The sequence below is a fragment of the Peromyscus maniculatus genome, chromosome 9 (assembly GCF_049852395.1).
Source record: "Peromyscus maniculatus bairdii isolate BWxNUB_F1_BW_parent chromosome 9, HU_Pman_BW_mat_3.1, whole genome shotgun sequence".
NCBI classification, from domain to species: Eukaryota; Metazoa; Chordata; class Mammalia; order Rodentia; family Cricetidae; genus Peromyscus; species Peromyscus maniculatus.
The window spans coordinates 24,831,077-24,852,847 of NC_134860.1; the positions used below are offsets into that span (position 1 = coordinate 24,831,077).

General features: G+C 41.0%; 1 pseudogene; it reads right to left on the bottom strand.

Moving 5' to 3' along the window:
- Positions 1 to 1,601: 1,601 nt before the first annotated feature.
- Positions 1,602 to 19,967, bottom strand: LOC102918975 (RE1-silencing transcription factor-like; annotated as a pseudogene).
- Positions 19,968 to 21,771: the final 1,804 nt, after the last annotated feature.

Sequence of the window (21,771 nt, forward strand, 5' to 3'; positions counted from 1 at the left end):
TGCACAGATACCAACAAAGGAACACAAGAAACATGCAACATTCAGGCAACATCACCTTCCCCAAGTCACAAATGCCACAGTAATGGTTTCCAGTGAGAATGAGTGAGACAACACTCTAATTCATTTACAAGAATGATTACTAAATATTCAGTGAATTAAAAGAGAACACAAACAAACTACTGAGAAAATAAAAAGAGTATGTGAATAAGAAAGTCACTACAGGAGGAATTCAGAAAAGAGAAATACTGAAAAAGTGAAATTAAATTTGGAAATGAAAGCATCAATATGTCAAATAACTGAAAAAGAGGTCATGAATTTGGAAGAGAGAAAGGAGCGGTATGTGGGAAGTTTAGAAGGGAGGACAGGGGAAGGAGAAATGATGTAATTCTATTAATCTCAAAAAATAAAAGATAGAGTCTCACTGTTGCCAACTTACAGGAGACATCCCTCCCACCTCCCTCCATCCCTGGGAACTCCACCTCTTGGTACAGATCCAGGGTCCTCCAAGCTCTTTCCTCATGCCCCGCTCAGCCTTTCCTCCGAGCTCTTTTCTCATGGCCCACACAGCCTCTCCATTTCTTTATGTCACCCACCAACCTGCAAATGAAAGCTCTACCAGGGACCTCACAGCCACCATACTTGCCTGGGATCCAGAGTGGGACAGTAACAGATGACACCAGATATCTACACTAAGACACCTCAAATATCACAACTCTGGATGTCCAGATGCCAGTACAAAAACATAGAGATGAACAGCCAGAACAGCATGGCTTCTTCAGAAACCAGTCACCTATTGCAACAGGCCCAAGGAAAGCAATTTAACTGAAGTACAAGATGTGAGACAAGGACTGTAAAATAGCAATTATGAATATGTTCAAGTGTGGTGGTATTCTAATTGTACTGAAATGTGATTTTGATTGTATGTTAATAAATAAAGTTGCTCAGGGGTCAGAGCTATTAGAGCCATAGACAGAGTGTGGCGGTGGTGGCACACACCTTTAATCCCATAGATCTCTGAGTGTTCAGGGATACAGGCAGCATTGGAGACATATGCCTGTAAGACCTGGGGGCTGTGCATACAGACAGTGACAAGGCAGTCACGTGTTTGAGTTTACAACCAATGAGAAGGCAAAATGACTATGAAATGACTTACACACAGGGAAATAGCTCTCTTTTGGGAAGCTAAGACCACTGCAGGAGGAAAGGTGAGATTTTAGCTCTGAGCTCTGATCTCTTGGCTTTCTCTTTTACATTGGTTCTGTGTTTCTTATTTAATAAGACGGTTGGTTACATCTACATCTGGCGCCCAGCGTGGGGCGAATCCATTAAAAACCACTTGGCTTGGCGGCAGGTCCACTTTCCTGCAAGAGCGGCAGGCTGGGCGGTTGGCTTCCTAGCCCGGGCGTAGGTCTGCTTGGCCTCAGGCCAGACTAACTCTGAGCTGCTTGCTTAAAGCCAGTGCTACAAACAACTCAGACCTGCCCTGCCGATCAGGGCCCTGGCTGTAAAGCAAACACACATGGTCAGAGCTTAAGGAAGCCAGAGCCAAGCCTTGACTTGGCTCAAGAGGGAACACGTGGCTGGATTTAAACTTTAGCCGGCTATGCTTTCTTGTGTTCTCTCTCTTCTCTCTCTCTCTCTCTCTCTCTCTCTCTCTCTCTCTCTCTCTCTCTCTCGCTCATTCTCACTCTCTCGACTTACACCTCAGACACTAGGTGGCTGTTTTGAAAATCCCCTCAGATTTCTACTGTTCTACGCAGATTTGGTAAGTCACAACATATCAGATATTTTAAAGGAAACTATTTAAAAGAGATTTTTTTCCCACATTTAAAAAAAATGGGTTTTATGTGTACATTGGAAGAAAATTGGGTTTTGTTTGAAATTTTAGGCAGTCTGACAATGGAACAACTATATGAGAAAATTAGTATTGTTGGAATTATGCAGTTTATCACTATGCTTATCCTCCTTTTGCAGTTTAAAAACATAGTCAATTTAAGTGCCTGGATGACAGCTTTAGCAAAACTTGTTAAACCTGTAAAAATTCAGACAGAAGAAATTAACAGCAAAGTTGTTTCAAGTCTGGATCATAAGGTTACAGAAAGAAAGCCTGTTTTCACACAGTCACCCTTAATTTATCCTGTAACTGTACAGCAGATGCCTGATCAAAAGGCTACACAAAATATTCAGGCTCCAATTGAAATGTTGGATTTAAAAAGGTTTAAGGAAGCAATAGTATCTTATGGCATGCATTCCCCATATGTAAAGCAAATGTTAAAATCTTGATCAACATATAATAGGATTGTACCACAGGACTGGCGGGACCTTGCACAAGCTGTTCTGGAATCCAGCCAGAGACTTCAATTTCTAACGTGGTTCAAGGATGAGGCTAAAAACATAGAAAAACAATGGAGGCATAAAGGAATACAAGTTTGCCAGGATCAGCTTATTGGAGAAGGCCAATATGCTTCAGTACAAACACAATGTTTATATGATGTCCAAACCCTAATTTTATGTCGAATGGCAGCTTTGAATGCATGGGACAGAGTTGAGGAACCAGGAAAAAAATCTGAGTCATTTACAAAGGTTATGCAAGGCCCAAAAGAATCTTTTACGGATTTTTTTTTACAAAGACTGGCTTCAGCAGTAAAGAGAATGGTCTCAGATTCAGAAGCTAGTAAGGCAATAATTGAATCTTTGGCCTTTGAGAATGCAAATGCAGCATGCAAAAGAATAATCAGGCCATTAAGGGCAAGATCTGCACCTTTGGAAGATTGGATTAGAGACACGGTTAATGTTGAGGCTCATGACCATAAGGATATGTGGGTAGGAGAAGCAATTTCAAAAGGTTTGAGGAATGTTAGATGTTTTGGGTGTGGAAAGCAAGGACATTTGAAAAGGGACTGTAAACAGGTCATTCCAGAAACAATGTTTCTTCAAGAAACAATGGCAACAGAATGCCCCTTCCTTCTGGAGTATGCAGAAGGTGTGGTAAGGGAAAACACTGGACCAATGAATGTAGATCAACAAAGGACAGACAGGGTAATCCTTTGCCTCAGTCTTCAAGAAACTCCAAGAGGGGCCTCACGCAGGCCCCCATTGCAAATCCAGTTCAAACCTTTCCTGCAGCCATAGAGGAAATCCCTGCTCTGAGCAATTAAATAACCAAATGCCTATTGGAATAAATCATGCTGGTCAGGATGATGAAACAGAGAGAATAGAAAATTCATGAGAAAACATAAAGAAAATTTTTTGGCAAACTTCTATTAACGAACAAAGACCAAAATTAACGATAAAAATAAATGGTGTTTTGTTGTCTGGTCTGGTAGACACAGGTGCAGACATTACCATAATTGCACCAGAATTTTGGCATCCAACTTGGCCTCTTCAGGAGGTAAACGTTCAACTGTTAGGAATTGTGACATTATCTCAGGTGAAACAGAGTGCAAGATGGCTGGAATGTATAGGTCCAGAAGGACAGAGAGGAAAATTAAAACCATATGTGGCTAACATAGCTATGAACTGGTGGGGCCGAGACTGGTTGCAACAATGGAATACTCAGATTAAAATCCCTCCAATCTCAGAAACAAATCATAAACTAGCACATGTTACTCAGAGAAATATTAGAAGATATTGTTCTAATGAGTGGTCACCAGCCATCCATATTATACAAGAACAGGGCACAACAACTGGTGATCTTCCAAAGACACCAACAGCTCTACCTTTAAAATGGTTAACAGACAAGCCTGTATGGGTCTAGCAATGGCCTTTAACAACAGAGAAACTCCAGGCTTTAGAAGAGCTGGTAGAAGAACAGTTAAATGCTCAGCATATTGAAGAATCAACCAGCCCTTGGAATTATCCTGTATTTGTTGTTAAAAAGAAATCTGGTAAGTGGAGAATGGTAACAGACCTTAGAGCAATTAACAAAGTAATTCAGCCAATGGGCTCTCTACAACCTGGGATGCTTTTGCCTACTCTGTTACCAAAAGGATGGCCTCTCAGAGTTATTGATTTAAAAGACTGTTTTTTAAAATACCCTTACAAGAAAAAGACAGAGAAAGGTTTGTTTTTACAGTGCCTCCTTATAATAATTCTCAACCGGTTAAAGATTTCAATGGAGGGTCCTTCCACAGGGAATGTTCAATAGCCCAATTCTGTGCCAATATTTTGTACAACAGCCATTGGAAGTGATATGTAAAAAATTTCCTAAATCTATAATTTATCATTATATGGATGATATTTTACTAGCTGACTCAAATGCAGATACTTTAGAATGTTTGAAGAAGTAAAGAAAATTTTGCCTTGCTGAGGATTACAAACTGCTCCTGAAAAGATACAAAGAAGAGATTCTATTAATTATTTAGGATCTAAAATAGAGCTACAAAAAATTAGACCCCAAAAGGTGCAATTTAGGAGAGATAGACTACAGACTCTTAATGACTTTCAAAGATTATTTGGAGATATTTCTCATCTATGAACTATTGTTGGCATAAAAAATGATGAACTGACTAATTTGTTCAAAACCTTAGAAGGTGACAAGGACTTAAATAGTCCAAGAGAATTATCACCTAAAGCTGAGAAAGAATTGGCCTTGGTAGAAAAGAAAGTACATGAAGGGCACGTGGATCGTATTGATCCAAAGCTGGATTGCATTTTGGTTATTTTACCTTCTAGGCATGCTCCTACTGGAATATTAATGCAGAGGGAAGATATTATATTGGAACGGATATTTTTACCAAATAAACCAAATAAAAAATTAAAAACTTATGTGAAAAAAAATATCTCTGACTTGATTTGCAAAGGAAAATTGAGACTTCGTCAATTAGCAGGAATAGACCCAGCAGAAATTGTCGTACCATTAACTAAGGAGGACATTGAAAAATTATGGACAGAAAGTGAACCTTGGCAAAGAGCTTGCAGTAATTTTTTGGGAGAAATTAACAGCAAATATTCCAAAAGTGATAGAATTGATCTTATAAAGAGAGCTGATTGGATCTTGCCTCGAATTGTACAGCAAAAACCCACACCTGGAGTTCGTACATTTTTTTTTTTTTTTTGTTTTTTCGAGACAGGGTTTCTCTGTGTAGCTTTGCGCCGTTCCTGGAACTCACTTTGGAGACCAGGCTGGCCTCGAACTCACAGAGATCTGCCCTTCTCTGCCTCCCGAGTGCTGGGATTAAAGGTGTGCGCCACCACCGCCCGGCTGGAGTTCGTGCATTTTATACAGATGCCAACAAAGAAGGAAAGGCAGGTTACAAATCAGAAAATTTAAGTAAAGTGGTTCAAAGTCCTTTTAATTCAGTTCAAAAATCAGAATTGTATGCTATTCTGTTGGTATTAATGGATTTTTCAGAACCTCTCAACATAGTAACTGACTCTCAGTATGATGAAAGAGTGGTGATACATATTGAGACTGCAGAATTTATGCTCTCTGATGCTTCAGAATTAACTTCACTATTTATTCAATTACAAGATACAATCAGGAAAAGGAATCATCCTTTATATATAACTCACATTCGATCCCATACTGGTCTGCCAGGCCCTCTAGCACAAGGCAATGATGAGATTGATAAATTATTGATAGGAAATGTGCTGGAGGCCTCAGAATTTCATAAAAAACATCAGGTCAATAGTAAAGGCTTAAAAAAGGATTTTTCCATAACCTGGCAACAAGCCAAAGAAATAGTAAAGAAATGTCCTACTTGTTCCTCCTACAATCAAACGCCATTACCAGCAGGATGTAACCCAAAGGGTACTCTGAGGAATGAAATCTGGCAGATGGACGTGTTTCAATTTGCAGAATTTGGAAAATTGAAATATGTATACCACACTATCAATACTTATTCAGGATTTCAATGGGCAACTGCTTTGAGTTCTGAAAAAGCTGATTCTGTAATCACTCATTTGCTAGAAGTTATGGCCATCATGGGTATACCTGCACAAATCAAAACTGACAATGCTCCATCATATGTCTCTATTAAAATGAAACAGTTTTTTGCTTATTACAATATAAAGCATATTACAGGCATATCATATAATCCTACAGGTCAAGCAGTTATAGAAAGATCAAACAGAACTCTAAACGATATGCTAAATAAACAGAAAGGGGTAACAAAACCCCCAGAAATAGACTGCATAATGCTCTTCCAACTTTGAATTTTCTCAATGCCAATGAGAAAGGAACAACAGCTGCAGAGAGACATTGGATAATAGAAAAAACTACAGAATTAAATCAACCTATATACTTTAAGGATGTGCTAACCTCAGAATGGAAACCAGGGTATGTATTACATTGGGGACGAGGTTTTGCTTTTGTTTCTACAGGAGAAGAATGTGGGTACCATCAAAATTGATAAAGGTTCGATTTGAACAAGAGAAACCTCTCATTTAGAGGAGGTGATAGTTCATTAACCAGCATGAGTATCCAATTTAAACTAACTTGCATCAATAACACATGCCTTTTCATTTAATCGGATAATAATTTGCCAAAAAGGAACATCACCAAAATTAGTCTTGGGGAAAGGTTTTTGTTTTTGTCTTTTAGGAGAATGAAGGTTAAGGAATCTGAAGAACACTGGACAAATGAGACAACTGAAGAAAAGGGACAAATCATCTATCCCAGGAACACAGAATGAAACGGCTTATGGGTATATATTATCTAAAAAATTTTATGTCTTCCTAAATGTTTGTTTCTGCTTTTCTCTAAAGATTTAACACTATTGGTCTTCTAATAGTCCCAGTTCAATTAAAATTTAAAGCTGACTTTGAAGTTAGAGAATGGCTCTCTCCTTCTTTAAACTCAAGCATGTTGTTAAAGGGAAAATGCAAACTCCCTGTATCATGCCAGAATAAAAGAGCCATCTTCTGCTATGCGACAGGACAAAAGCCAAATTAATTAAGGGACCATTCTATTACTAATCTCAACTCTTTGATTCTATTCTGATTCTTTAAACTTTTCTTAAAGTATAAATTTTATATCAAAATTTACAAGATTAATCTATATATATATATACATTTTAAACTTTGTTAAGATATGAATGGTCATATAGAGTACTAACTAATTCTAGAAAAAAAAGGCTTCAATTAGCTGCATATATGTGTGTTTGTGTTCGAGTCTCTTATCAGTTTTCTGCAGGAAATCATGGCCAGGCCTAACATCAACTGAAGTCTCCAGAAAGAAGATGGGGCCCCACAACAACAACAATTCCACGTGGACAATAATAATATCACTGAACTGACAAACATCATCTACAGATCAGCTTTGAACTACAAGGTGCTCAGAGCAATTTTGAGATGACTAGATGAGATGATCCAGTCTCAAAGACTACTTGAATAAGGACTTGAGATAAACCCTGAACTTTGGCATTATACACAGATTGGATAATGAAGGATATAGTTACCTTTCCTAGAATTTGACAATTAACCTAAAATTTTTCTTTCAGGATAAAGAAAACTTCGCCCATACCCAGCAGGAAGCAATTTTAAGAATACGACGCCCACATTCCCAAAGAGGTGCTGTGGGGCAGGTGGTTTTTTGGTCTTTTTAATGGGTTTTGAGTCTGGGATAATTTTCATTGTTTAGGGGGGGTTGGTTACAAGTTGTTGTCAAGGGTTAGGAAAAAGGTTAAGCAAAGGAGATTAGATTTAAGGTTCTTGTTTAAAAAAGAAAGAAAGAAAGAAAGAAAGAAAGAAAGAAAGAAAGAAAGAAAGAAAGAAAGAAAGAAGAGAGAAGAGAGAGAGAGAGAAAGAAAGAAAGAAAGAAAGAAAGAAAGAAAGAAAGAAAGAAAGAAAGAAAGAAAGAAAGAAAGAAAGAGGGAGGGAGGGAGGGAGGGAGGGAGAAAAAGAAAGAGAGAGAGAGAGAAAGAAAGAAAGAAAGAAAGAAAGAAAGAAAGGAAGGAAGGAAGGAAGGAAGGAAGGAAGGAAGGAAGGAAGGAAGGAAGAAAAGAGAAAGACAATTACTAGTTTTAAATACTTTACATTGGATTGAATTTTTTTTGTATACAAATTTGAAACTGATATTGTTAGAAAATGCTATATGTATATTTCTAATTGTATTCATACCATTCATTTAACAATGTAATGCAATTTTCTGATCCTTGAATGTTTTTATTATCAACTATTATGATATAAAGAAATGAAAGTTAGTAGTTAGACATTACAATAGAACTTGCAGTCATATTAGTTATGTTTTAAAAATTGAGCAGAGATGTTTTAGACAGGTCATCTTCAAACCCTTCAGAGATCTACAGAATATGGCATTTAAAATGTGTTTTTTTTCCCATCACAGGCAATTTATTTTGTTCTATTCATTCACAGTTAATACAGAAAATACTTGGAAACATTTCCATATAATGTTTGACACAGAAATCATCAAATAGAAGTATACAATGTTGACAGGAGAAAGTACATTTATAATTTATAACCCCAAATGTATTTATAAATTAGAAATGGAAAGGTCTACAAATGAAATTATGAAGGTTCACCAAAGTCATTTAATCTGTCAGTTTCTCATTCATTTTTATGTCTTAATAATATTCTATTGTATGAATAAGCCACATTTTATTTCTCTCCAGTATTTGATAACTATTTGAGTTGTTTTAACTTTTTTACTATTAGCAACACACTGCTGTAAACCTTCATGTACATGTTTCATAGGTGCACATTTTCAGTAGTTTGAGGATATATTCCTAAGGGTAGAATTGTTGAGTAACAGAGTAACAATGTTTTGCATTTTGACCAACCACCAAACTGTTTTGCCAAAGTGGCACACCATTTTACAGTCTCACCAAATCCATGTTTTTAAGGCTCTGATTTTTGTACAAAAGCATTCAATCATTCTGTCAGACCAAACCAGGAAAAGTAAGCTATAGTTCAGAGCTGTTCTATTCCATTTACTATGCAAAGCCATTCTTGGCGTTTGCAACTCTCAGCCCTTTTGAGTATTCTTGCAGTGTTCACTTTTTCCTCCACCACTTTTTTCTTCTTCTTTTTTTCTGGTTTATTTCTATTACAAATGTATAAAAAATCCTCCATCAACGCTGCTGATAGCAGCAGAACCTTGAGAAATATACCTTTGGTTTGCCTCAGAAAAGAAACACATATTGTACTGTAAAGTTTATAAAATTGGTGCAAAACATTGTGATAATGTTACAATACCAGTTTTAAGAGTTCAGTAACTAATGGGGAGCAGATGGGATACATGCAGAACTGTGAAAGCGATCTCACTTAGCCAGCTGTAAGCGTAGACTGTAAATCTACATTCAGATCATTTCTGAACTAAGACTATCATCTCAGTTTATCTGTTGAGGTCAACCAGGAAACCCTAGAATATACCTGATTTTTGCAAAAAACAAAATAGGGGGAGGGGTTTCTTCAGCATTTCAGTCCACGAGTAACAGTATCCTAACAGGCAAAGTGTTCTCTCACTGTCAACATAGAATGAACTGCTGCTGGAGGTCAACTTGGGCTTCAATTTGCATTAGCACTTACATGCATAGTGGTCCAAGTTGTTGACCTCATGACTTTAAAATGTAACTCGAAAAAAGTAAAATGACCCTTCTTGGAAGACTAAAGAAAGACATCCAGCCACAGCTGTAAAAAGTCTCATCAAAACAATATACCCTTTTATGAATTATGCCTCAATTAAAAAAAAAGTAGCCCCAAATAAGAAGCAGCTCTGAAAAAGAAAATATAACTTAAGATATTTGAAAAAAACAAGGTGAATACAGGTTCAAAAATAATTAAGATACATTTTCCTAAGGCTACCTAGAATTAGGCTTTAAAGAATTCTACCATTTCAAGTTTACCACTAGTTACTAGATACCTATTTACAAACAAGATGTTCACTTTTTTTGTTCCTTTATCAAGAGAAAAATCTACCTTCAGACTATGAGGGTGGTGATGGGGAGGGACTAGAAAGCAAGATTCAAACAATCCCATGCAAATGTCACATTTTTCAAATGGAAGAACTCCAAACTGCACTAGAAGTTCCAATCACTAAGACACTTTCCATTGAAATGATTTAAGTACAACTACATGGCACCAAGGTTTAGGCCTAATATAGGCCTGACAACCAAGTCCTTGTTTTCTGGAAGAAAGGCCTCAAAAGTCCCACTCAATTCCACATAACAATACTTCAAAGATCAATTAGGTTTTCCTTTCCTTAATATTTTTGTTTTTGACTTCTAATCTTAAAGACTAGATTAAAACTTAGCTCATTTCCCAGAAGGCATTGCTTCCCTTTGCTCTATGAAAGAGTCTACCAAGACCTCTTCCTCAAAACCATCTAGCCCCCAGCCTCCAGCCTGTGCTTGTAATGCATCTTTCTCAACATCCATCCCGCCTTTCTTCACTACACTGCACAAGCTAACAGATTAAGTATCTGTTTTCTTACATTAACTCCCTAGGATTTGCTAAGGTTTTTGCAAGTCACTAGGTAACACATACAGTCCTAAGGAAATAATGTCACTTAAAAATCAGCACTGGACACTAATTAAAGCGAGCTTGTGTGTGTCCACTGCCTTAAACTAAAAGTGAGGCATTGCTTACAAACTGTGATGAGCCGCCCTCCACCGGCCGGCTCACCACTCCTGCCCCTCGGCTGCTTTTCCAAGGAAGTATACATTAACCAGATGGCGATTGAGGCGCCTGCTGCAATCCTCTTCCCTTCTGAAAGACCGATCACAGAAAACACAAACAAACTCTCCCTCGGTCATTCCAACTGCCAACCCCTCCTTCCCACCTTCTGAACCTGCTTCCTGTGGCACTGGCCGAGCCCCACGCAGCCCAGAATCATCACTTCCCTCGGACATACCATCACTCAAGTCACTTCCATCATGGCTGTAGACACCCCCCCGTCCTCATCAATGTCCGGTGACTCGTCCTCAGCCAAAGTGATAGGAGGCGAGGCCGCCACGGTTGACGATGGGACAGGAGGCAATGGCGACGCCGGTTTGGGTGCTGAGGCTTTCACAGGGACACTGTCTGGGTTCTGCTCAGTGTCCACTTCCATTTCACAAAGCCCACCTGAACCAGTCTGACACTCAGCATGCAACGTTTCACCACCTGACCCACCTGAGTTTTGTTCCGAGGATAAGATACTGGTAGATTCCTTGGGAGCAGCAAGCATAGCTAGACTCTTTCCAGCTTCCTCTGTTCCCACTTTCTTGAGAGGGGCCATTTTATTTCCTTCCCCATCAGAGCCAATTTCTTGGTCCTTAGGTGTCTCGTCTCCTCCCGAGCCTCCCCTTGGAAGATCCTGTGCGCTCCTGCCTCCCCTCAGAAGCTGGTTATCTCTAACAGGCACCAAGCCAACTTCAATAAGGACTTGCTCCTGCCGCACCACCTCACTCCGCATGCCCAACTTCTCCTTGGTACTCTCTTTTCGGGGAGAAGACCTTTTAGTGACTGGTCTCACTTGAAAAGGTGGCTCCATGACAGCAGGAGGCTCTCCCTGAACAGATCCCATGTGAGGAGGCCCTGTCTGAGCAACCTCCACCTGAGCATGGTCCAAAGGACAAAGCAGCCTCTTCTGACAATGTCCCCACTGAGACTCCATGGGAGGAGGCGGCTCCATCTGATCAGGCTCCATGGGAGGAGGCGGCTCCCTCTGAGCAGGCTCCATGGGAGGAGGAGGCTCCATCTGAGCAGGCTCCATGGGAGGAGGCTGTTCTATCTGAATAAACTCCATGGGAAGAGGCTGCTCCATCCCTGGAGGCTCCGTGGGAGGAGGCGGCTCCCTCTGAAGAAGCTCCAGGGGAGAAGGCAGCTCCCTCTGAGCAGGCTCCAGGGGAGGAGGCAGCTCCCTCTGAGGAGGCTCCAGGGGAGAAGGCAGCTCCATCTGAGCAGGCCCAGTCTGAGCAATATCCATGGGAGAAGGAAGCCCGGGGTGAGTAGAGCCTATAGGGGTGACCACCACCTAAGTGAGCGCAGGACCAGAAGAGACCTCCTCCTGAGCCAGCTCCATGGAAGAAGGCTCTGCTGGAGCCCTCTCCTTCTGCGTCTCCTGAGCAGGTCTGCTGCCCTTCTCATTTGACTTACCTTTTTGAGGTTTCTTCTTTGCACCTTTTTTAATGGAAGTATTTTGCTTTTTATTGTCCCCCTTAGTCTCCTCTGTCTTGCTGTCATCCTTTGGCACCTGGGTACTATTTTTGGATTTGCTTTCCATCTTTTTTTTTTTTTTCTTTTTTGTCACTGGTTCCTCGTTCACAGGCTCATCTGACAGATGGGCTTTCTTTTGTTCTTCTTGGCTTTACTGACTTTTTCTTTATTATTTCCTGTATGTACATCTATGTGTTTCGTCTCTGCTGCCTTAGTCTCCGTTCCGGATTTCCGAGTTCTGGTAGTTACCTGGACCACTGAGGCATTGCCACAAAACTTCTTCTCTTTTGAAACATCCTTTTTCTCTAGATATTAGGATAGCCACACCAGCTTGTTTCTTAGGTCCATTTGCTTGGAAAGCCTTTTCCCAGCCCTTTACTCGGAGGTAGTGTCTGTCTTTGAAGTTAAGGTATGTTTCTTGTATGCAGCAGATGGATGGGTTCTGTTTTCTTATCCATTCTGTTAGCCTATGTCTTTTTATAGGTGAGTTGAGACTATTGATATTGATGGATATTATTGACCAGTAATTGTTAATTCCTGTTATTTTTTGTGGTTATGTTGTGTTGTCCTTCTGTGGTGTATGTTGGTGTGGGATTTTCTATTGCTTGATTTTTCATGGATGTGTTTAGCTTCTTTGGGTTGAATTTTCCCTTCTAGTGCTTTTTGTAGGGCTGGGTTTGTGGACAGGTATTGATTAAATCTGGTTTTATCCTGGAATATTTTGTTTACTCCGCCTATGGTGATTGAGAGTTTTGCTGGGTATAATAGTCTGGGTTGGCATCCGTGGTCTCTTAGTGTCTGCATGAGATTTGTCCATGATCTTCTAGCTTTCATAGTCTCTATTGAGTAGTCTGGTGTTATTCTGATGGGTTTGCCTTTATATGTTACTTAGTCTTTTTCCTTTGCGGCTCTTAATATTTTTTCTTTGTTCTGTGTGTTTAGTGTTTTGATTATTATGTGGCGAGGGGACTTTTTTTTTTTTTTTTTGGATCCAGCCTATTCAGTGTTCTGTAAGCTTCTTGTATCTTCATAAGTATTTCTTTCTTTAGGTTAGGAAAGTTTTCTTCTATGATTTTGTTGAATATATTTTCTGTGCCTTTGAGTTGGTATTCTTCTCCTTCTTCTATCCCTATTATTCTTAGGTTTGGTCTTTTCATGGTGTCCCAAATTTCCTGGACGTTTTGTGTTAGGACTTTTTTGTCTTTAGTGTTTTCTTTGACTGACGAATCTATTTTCTCTATCATGTCTTCAGTGTCAGAGATTCTCTGTTCCATCTCTTGCAATCGGTTGGTTATGCTTGTTTCTGTAGTTCCTGTTCGTTTAGTCAGGATTTCTATTTCCAGCATTCCCTCAGCATGTGTTTTCTTTATTGTCTCAAATTCATTTTTCAGATCTTGGAATGTTTTAATAACTTAGAAAAATTTTCTTTTTTGAGACATGTCGGCTCCTGGCAGTACCAATCTACTTCAGAGAAAACATGGGCATTGACGAAACTGCATATGGAGTCAACTTTCATTGTGGCAAAAGTTAGCCACTGGACAACAAAGTATCCTTGAATCAACAGGACAAAATGGACAGACAGAACACGAAACAAAGGACTACTGATTCTTGTCAAAACAAGTGTGGTTATGGCTTTATCAAAAGGCATCTTCTGAGGCCAGGACAATATGGCCCCATCCCTGAAATGGCCTTCGCAATCCGGAAAAGGTACAGTGCCCTTTTCTTTGAAAGCAGCTTAACAAGCAGAGGGCCAATGGCTTCTATTGTGCAATGGAACAGCAGCTGAAAGCTCATACCTCTCGATAGTAGACTGGCATTTAGTAGAGGGATGTGGAGAAGAAGGGGATGCTGAGATGAAGCCATATATACACAGCCAAGAAGAATGGACAGCTGAATTAAAAAACTGTCAACAATTTCCAGAATTTAAAATCCTGAATTATGACAGGACACTAGTGGAATTCAGGTGTTTCTGGTACATGGACTGCTCTCACCCAATGTGAGGTTGAACTGTTGACCTTGTGTACATCCTACTTCACAAATGAGTCTGTCAGATACGCTAAGCCTGTAGGCTGAAGATGATGGCCCAACACTGCGGAGAAACCTCAGGTGACTGCCCAGGCAGCTGGCTGTTTCTGTCAACTCACAAATTTTTTGGAAGTTGTTTGCGTGCACTTCCTGTTTTTATTTTTGTTAGCTAATATTATTTCCTTCTTGGGTCTCTGAGGGAGTTGAAGATTAGTTAGTTATGGTTGAAGATTAGTTAGTTATAGTTGAAAATTAATTAGGATAGAAAGTGCATTAGATACATCTTGGATTTACCAAAATAGGATAGATAATGGAATCATTTTCTCTGATTTGTCAAATACCTGTTTAGGTATTTATTACTTGTATATATTGTATATAGTTATTGTACTTTTGTATATAGTTTTTCTTATGTTAGTTACAACCTTTTGCTTTTTTTTCTTTTTATTAAAATAGAAAAGGGGAAATGTGGTGGTATTCTAATTGTACTGAAATGTGATTTTGATTGTATGTTAATAAATAAAGTTGCTTGGGGGTCAGAGCTATTAGAGCCATAGACAGAGTGTGGCGGTGGTGGCACATGCCTTTAATCCCATAGATCTCTGCATGTTCAGGGATACAGCCAGCATTGGAGACATATGCCTTTAAGACCTGGGGGGCTGTGCATACAGACAGTGACAAGGCAGTCACGTGTTTGGGTTTACAACCAATGAGAAAGCAGAATGACTATGAAACGACTTACACACAGGGAAATAGCTCTCTTTCGGGAAGCTAAGACCACCACAGGAGGAGACCACCACAGAGATTTTAGCTCTGATCTCTGATCTCTTGGCTTTCTCTTTTACATTGGTTCTGTGTTTAATATTTAATAAGATGGTTGGTTACATCTACACTCAAGGACCATAAAGAGGATATGAATAAATGCCTTAATGAAAACACACACAGTTGAATGAAATAATGAAAACATCTAGATATGTGAAGGTAGAATTAAACAAAGAAACAGAATCACTAAAGAAACCAAACTGAAATAAAACTGGAAATTAAAAACTTAGGATGTCAAACAAAAAATGTCAGAGGTAAACCTCACCAACAGATGAAAAGACATAGAAGAGAGAATTTCGGGTCTTGGAAACAAGGTAGAAGAAGTGCATAGATCAGTCAGATAACCTTTAATTAAAAAAAAATGTAGGCACAAACATTCCAAACCTATGAATAGGAGGTGTAGAAGAAGGAGAAGAAACTCAGGTCAAACACACAGAAAATATTTTTAACAAAATCATAGAAAAAAGTGTCCTCAAACGAAAGAAGGGGTACTTGTCAAGGTACAAGAAACATGAAGCAGACTAGACCAGAAAAGGAATTTCCCATGGCACATAATAATCAAAACACAAAATGTACAGAACAAAGAAAAGGTATCAAAAGCATCAAGGAAAAAATACTAAGTCACATATAAAGGAAGGCCTATTAGACAAACACCAGGCTCTTCACTGTGCTCTGAAATCCAGAAGCGGCTTAGTAGATGTTTCATCCCTAGCTCTGCGACTGAACACCTTCTACAGGTTTCCTTCCCAGTCGGCCCACATCTCCTGTGCATCTTAAAGATTTTCCCTTTCTAACCTCCCTCCTCGACTCATTGCTTTATCCCTGACCCCAACACCAACAGGCACTCTGTTAACCCACAGGCCACTCCTCCCAGGGAACCTGGGTAGGAGTGATTGCAGATCTTCACCTCTCCTTCTCCTCCAGATCCATTTCCCCAGTCTCACCTCCAGCTCTTTAGAAGAACACCTACTGTGGTCTCCCTTTCTTCTCTGACCCTATCTCCAAAGGATCACAAAGATTTTCTCCTCCAAACTTCCTTTCCCCAATCCATTCCATTATCCCAGCCATCAGCACCAGCATGCAACCCCCAGGAACATAACACCAGCTGAGCAGGTCAGGGAAACTGGTCCACAGAAAATTTCCTACCAGGCAACACACACCTGTCACACTCTCCTAAAGTCAGAGAGGAAACAGAAACCAAGGAGGAAAAGGAAACAACCACAAAACAAAGACAAAGTCAGACACCAGCACACAGACCTATAATCATCCCAATCTTAGATGCCTGGAAGCCAGCATGAAAACACAATCAATAACAGCCAGGACAATACGTCTCCACCAGAGCCCAGCAACCCTACCACAGCAGACCCTGAGTATTCCAGAATAGGTGGGGCACAAGAAAAAGACCTCAAAACAGCCTGTAAGAAGATAATAGAAGTCCTTAAAGAGGAAAAGAATAAATTCCTTAAGGAAAACATAAACAGTGTGAGGCAATTAATAAAACTATTCAAAACTAAAAATGGAAATAGAAACCACAAAGAAAATCCAAACTGAGGGAATTCTGAAAATGAAAAATTTAGGAATTTGATCAGGAAATACAAAAAAGTTTAGGAATTAGAACAGAAACTACAAGTTTCACCAACAAAATACTAGAGATGGAAGAGAGGATCTTAGGTACTGAGGATGTGATAGGAGAAATAGGTATGTCAGTCAAAGAAAATGTTAAATCTAAAAAACTCCTAACACAAACCATCCAGGAAACCTGGGACATTATGAAAAGACCACAACTAAGAATAATATGTAATTTTAAGGAGACTGCATCCCCATCCTCCCAATACCCTCCTCCTGAGGTTCAATATCCCAGCCTCCAACTTCAGAAGAAGACTTCAACTTTACCAGAGGCCAGGGTGGATATAGGAGCCCCCAGTCATGGAAGAAAACTTCTTATACACTGGAGGCCACACCATATTGCACTAGGAATCCTAGAGGCCAAGCAGGTACCCAGAATCCCAGAGGTCACGCAGATACTTGGAACTGCAGTGACAACATTTTCGCCCCCAAACTCCAGAGGTTTGCAGGCCTCCCAAACCCAGCAGAGACACCCGACAGGATATGAAGACTTGCTAGTCACCAGAACCTTTGTCCACTTAGGCCAGAAGATCAGAGAGGAAATAGAAACCAAGGAATAAAACACCCATTCAACAAAGACAAACAGGAATCAACACCTAGACCTATAATCATCCCAAATCCAGATGCCTAAACTCGAGTGTAAGAATACAATCAGTAATAGAAAGGACAATATGGCATCACCAGAGCCCAGTTATCCTATGACAGCAAGTCCTTAACATTCCACCACAACTGAAGCATAAGAAAACAACCTTAAAAATAACTTTATGAAGATGGTAGAAGTCCTTAAAGAGGAAATGAAAAAAAAAAAACCCTTGATAACCAGGCTACACTCTATAGTCCCAGAGAAGCTAGGGGACAAGGAAGACCCTAAGGGAGATGCATGGATTGCCCTAGAAAGGGGAAATAGATGGGATCCCCTGGGTAAACTGGGGGCAGTGGGGGGGGGGATCGAAGGGAGGAATAGGGAATAAGAACATGAGGAAAGGGAATGGGTGAGTTGGGGGGAGGGACAGAGTGGGAGAGCAATGAAAGAGATATCTTGACAGAGGGAACCATTATGGGGTTAGGGAGAAACCTGGTGCTAGGGAAATTTCCAGGAATTCACAACAATGACTCCAGCTATTGCAGAACCCATTGATATCTTTTAGAGCTTTATTAGGAGAAGGGGAGAGAGAGACAGAGACAGAGACAGAGACAGAGAGAGGTGCAGAGAGAGAGAAAAGCAGAGCAGAGATCGCGAGACAGAGAGAGAGAGAGAGAGAGAGAGAGAGAGAGAGAGAGAGAGAGAGAGAGAGCATGGAGGTGCACATCCAGCTTTTAGACTGGGATGCAGTCACCCACTGATGATGTAATAAGGTGCTGGACAAGACCTCTGAGCTGCACATATAGAGAATCCTTACATTCCAGACTTTTGCTTACTATAAAAAAAAGCAAGTAGATAGGAATGAATAAGGGCATTGTTTCTGCCAGGAAAAACTGGTGCCAGCTGACTTGGAGGGCATTGGTTGGCTCTTGGGGGGAATAGGGAAGGGGGGTCTTCCGAGGTAGATAGGTGTTGTTGGATGATGGGCTGTCTGCCATCCATTGCTCTGGAGAAGTGCATCTCTCTTGGCTTGGCACTCTGGCTGCTTTTGTATCTGACAGGATGCTGGTGAGACAGGAAAAGCCTGAAATAGGTCTGACCTGTCCAGATGGATTTAATCTGGTTTCTGGAGCTTGGGGAAAGTTTTGAACATGTTAAGAAGCAGCCATGAGAAGATTAGTGACCATATGTGGTGTTTAGTAGTCTGCTTATATTGGTTAGTGTTAATGGGAGATACAGAGAGATTGGAACATGTTAAGCTTTATCAGAGACAGATTATTTAAGGCACCTGTTCTCTTTACTAGTTTAGCATCCAGGAGACAGGGGATCAATTGTTAAAAGTGTTTTACAGTAATAGATGTTTATATTAAAGTCTGTTTTTGTAGAGCCCACCTTAAAGTCTGTTTTTGTAGAGCCCAGACACTTTTGAGTCTGGGGGTATAAATACCTTTTAGCTGTTAGAGTTTCTTACTTAATGATCTCTGGACTCCGGTTTTGTGGTGGTCCTGTACCATGAGCTAAACAGTGAGTTACAACAGAGAACTGGGAAGAGAAAAGCTTGTGGTTCATGAGAACTTACTTCTTTGGAATTAGGGACAAGGCAAAGATCAGGACCGTGTAAGCACAGGTGGGTGGGTCTGGAGTGAGGCACATGGAAGCTCCTATCTTAGCTGAAAATCTTTTCTCATTAAGTAACCCTGAAAGTACAATTAAGTCTGGTGAGGTGGGTAAGGCTGTCCTCCCTCACCTGACAATAAGGAAACGAGGAGAGGTGACATCTCAAAATTCCCAGGACTGAGTCAGTGGCTCTGGTGTCCAGAAGGAAAGAAATGGATCTCTTCCCTGCTGTGTTCTAGATTCCCTGCAAGCCTATAGCCAAGCCTGGGTCTGCTGGAGGTCTTAGTTTGATGTTCCCATGTGTCTTGGCACCTGGGGTGGGGGCAGTCAGCTGACCAGTTGTCTTTCTAGGTGGCACTTTCAACAAGGCTATTGATGGCCTGGCAGGGCACTCGCTAGCCTGTGGCCTTTTTCCACACTTAGAACAAAGACCAAACAGCATTTAGGAGTCAGCGAGTGCCAGCACTTGGCAATTGTGTTTTGGGGCTTTTATCTCTTCCCTGGCACACCTTGAATGCCACAGATGATACTTTTGCCTGTGGGATCAAGAGCCTTGCTCTCTAGATACTTAAGTTTTAGTCGGGGAGGTCTGGGGAACAAGAGATGGATTTTGCTCCGTGTCTTGAATTTTTTTTTCCTTGATGATTGCTGGCTTAAGGACAGCTTTTTGGAAGATCTGCCAGGAGGCAGACTATAAACTGACCTCTGGATTAAGAGCCATCCTGATTACTGTAAACTTATTTATATGAATCTTATCCCACTTCCAGACCTGTCTTTGCCTCTCACGGCAGCTTGAGAATGAGTGGGAGGAGTGTTAAAGTGAGAGTCAGTAGAAGCGGCCCACACAACAGTACAGAGCCCGCCCACTGCCAGAGAGCAGAAATGGTTACACATGGCAGAGAAAAAGAAAACATCAGAAACAGGGAGGGAAAAGAGTTCAGAGCTTTAGCAGAAAGCTTAGGGATAAAGTAACTCTTTTTATTTGCCCATTTGCTGGCAGAAGTTCCCGCAAAGCTGTTATGTGACCAGATTTACCAGTATCCACCAATTTAAGTGGTATCCACCCCTTTGCCCATAGCTGCACCCAAGAGAAAAATAAAAAAAATATATAACAAACCTGGATCCTAGCTCTTATCCCAAGCATCCCTGAGGCTAGAAGGAAGGATCTGTGAATCAGCACAGGTTACCCAAATGCCATCGCGTTATGGGTAAGAGCTGAGGTGTATGTACCCAGAAGACCCCCCCAGGGGCCAGACAGCATATTCTATCCTTCATCAAGATAGAATGTGTCCTGGTACGCAACAGAGGACCACCCCTGGGGGGTCTGGTGCGAAGAATATAGGTCAGGCTGCAGCCATGGGGAACGGTGGAGGACTCACCAATCACATGGTGTGGTGGAGGATGCAGCAGTAGGAGCCTCGGGCTGAAGTGGTGGGAGTGGTGTGGTGGGTCCAGTGGCTGGAAGCCACAGAAGGAGCAAAGGCTCCAGGGTGGGGGACACACATGCTTGCGGTCTTGCTGGAGGGAGGCGGCAACAGCAGTCGCATGAGTGCAGACACATACTGCAGAAGTGGCGGTGGGCAACTCTGAGATCCCCTGAGTCCAAACAGCACCAAGGAAAGGGTGTAGGACGCTGGTTTGGCCGGCAGTGGAAAGGTCATAGTCACGACAGAACCCAGTGGTACCTTTTAGAGCTTTATTAGGAGGAGAGAGAGAGAGACAGGGACAGAGAGAGACAGAGACAGAGAGAGACAGAGGGAGTCAGGGAGAGAGACACAGAGAGAGAGATGGAGAGAGAGACAGAGAGAGACAGAGAGACAGAGAGACAGAGGGAGGCAGAGAGAGAGGGACACAGAGAGAGAGGGAGACAAAGAGACGGAAAGATGGAGAGATGCAGAGAGAGAGCGTGGAGGTGCACATCCAGCTTTTAGGCTGGGACGCAGTTGCTCACTGATGATGTAATAAGGTGCTAAACAAGACCTCCAAGCTGTGCGTATACAGAATCCTCACAGTAACTCTTATAAGAAAAACATTTAAGTGAGGGGGGCTCACTTTCAGCTTCAGAGGTTCAGTCTATTATCATTATCTTGGAGAGTGTGGCAACATGAAGACAGATGTGGTACTGGAGGAGTAGCTAAGACTCCTATATCTTACAGGCAACAGGAAACCAACTGAGACATTGGGTGGAATCCTGAGCATAGGAAACCTTAAAGTCCACCGCCGTAGGGACATGTATCCTCCGACAAGGCCATACCCACTCCAACAAAGCCACACCTCCTAATAGTGCCACTCTCTGAGATTATGGGGTCAATTACGTTCAAACTACCATGTGGTGATAGTTTATTTGCACACCCCAATAAAGCTTATCAGCTTCACAGGAAAAAGCCAGGCACTATATTAAACATAGAACTCAGGCAGCAGTAGCACACACCTTTAATCCTAGCAGCATTCGGGAGGCAGAGATTCACCCCGGGATCTCTGTGAGTTCAAAGCCACACTGGGAACAGAGCCAGATGTGGTGGCACACACCTTTAATCCCAGCAATAACCATGGAGGTCTAGAGATCTGTATAGACAGGCAAGAAATGTTGTATCTGGGTGGAGAGAAGAAGTGAGATGGTAGGGACAGAAAAGATATAGGCATGAGTATACAGGAAGTAGACCTCTTTTTTGGCTAAGGAGTGGTAAGAACATGGCTGGTTTCTTTCTGCTTCCCCAACCTCTCAGTTTTTACCCCAATATCTGGCTCCAGGTTTTTTATTAATGAGACTGTTTAGTAATTCATCTTACACAAGGCTGTTATAAAAAACTACCACAATAATCAATGGACATTAATATCCCTCAATATCAATGGACTCAATTTGCCAATAAAAAGACACAGGCTGAAAGAATGGATAAAAGAACAGAACCCATCCTTCTGCTGCATACAAGAAGCACACCTCAACATTAAAGACAGACATTACTTCAGAATAAAAAGTTGGAAAAAGATTTTCCAATCAAATG